Source organism: Coenobita brevimanus, chromosome 79 (genome assembly GCF_032717465.1).
Source record: "Coenobita brevimanus isolate Jiangsu-jjx chromosome 79, ASM3271746v2, whole genome shotgun sequence".
NCBI lineage: Eukaryota > Metazoa > Arthropoda > Malacostraca > Decapoda > Coenobitidae > Coenobita > Coenobita brevimanus.
The window spans coordinates 7198241-7199771 of NC_137032.1; positions in this window are offsets into that span (position 1 = coordinate 7198241).

Here is a 1531-nt window from a genome sequence, read left to right on the forward strand (position 1 = left end):
CCCACTCCGTCTCCCCGATCATCATGCTGATGCAGAGGTGAAGACGTCACAGGACGCCTTGCAAGTAGTTTAACAATATACCGATACAAACAATCTTGCAACTTCTACGGCGAACCAGCGAACTACAGCCATCTACAATCAACTACAATTAACAACTCTATGAGTCGTCTGTATAATCTTCTACACGCACCTACAAGTAGCAGCAGTCTTCATCCTATCTATCTATCTATCTATATACCTAGGCTGCTTCCCCCAAGGAAAGGGAGGTAGCCGAGACAGGACGACTCACTCTCCATTTACTCATCCATTCAAACACATCTTAGCCCCAAAGGGGAGAACGGACACATCCTCACCGCATCACACCACACAAGGGTAAACTGCGCAATGCAATCAGTGACATCCACAGCAGGGCCCGACAGCAGAACTGGTTTACCCCTGCCACATCATAACAGACCCATCCCCTTACCCGCACCTGACCTGACTAGCTGATCAGACCAAATGTGGGAGAATATCCCCTCAGGGCTGCGTCATCACTTATTCATTCACAATTTCTCTCCATTTATTTCTGTCACGCACAGCCACTCTTCCTTGCTCAACAGACATCCCTCTCGCATCCAGCGCTCTCTTCACACTGTCCATCCATCCTATTCGTGGTCTTCCTCTCAGCCTTACACCTCTCACATCAGATCTAGTTATCTTTTTCACCAATCGCTCATTATCCATTCTCTCCATATGCCCAAACCATTGCAACACCCTCTGCTCAACTCTACCAGCCATCTCCCGAACAACTCCAGTTCTCCTTCGCACTTCATCATTTCGCACTCGATCTATACGCGTCACTCCACACATACTCCTCAGACATCTCATCTCCATTACATTCAAACTTTTCCTCTCTGCTACACCCATATTCCATGTTTCAGCCCCATATAATGCAGTCGGTACCACAACACCCTCATACAGCCTTCTCTTTACATCCATTCTAAGCGAACGACATTTAAACAATTTTTTCATTCCTCCCAGCACCTTTCCTACTTCATTTATTCTAAACTGCACTTCTGCATCTATTCTTCCATCCACAGCAACATGTGACCCTAGATATTTAAAACAATCTACCTCCTCAAGCAACTCACCATTCAAAACTATATTCATCCCCCTACCATCTATCAACCTTGTACACTTCATCACTTTACTCTTATTCTCATTTACTTTCAATTTCCTCCTTTCACACACCCTTCCAAACTCCTCTACCAACTGTCTCAATCTCTCCTCTGAATCAGTCACCAGTGCAGTATCATCTGCAAACAGCAGCTGCTTCAGATTCCACTCTCCTCCATCAACATTTACCAGACTCAGACCACCTAAAACTCTTGCATTCACCTCCCTTACAACACCATTCATGTAAATATTTAACAACCAAGGCGACATCACACATCCCTGTCGCAGCCCCACTCTCACGGGAAACCAATCACTCACAGCATTTCCCACTCTTACACACGCTCTACTATTTACATAAAAACTTTTCACCCCTTTT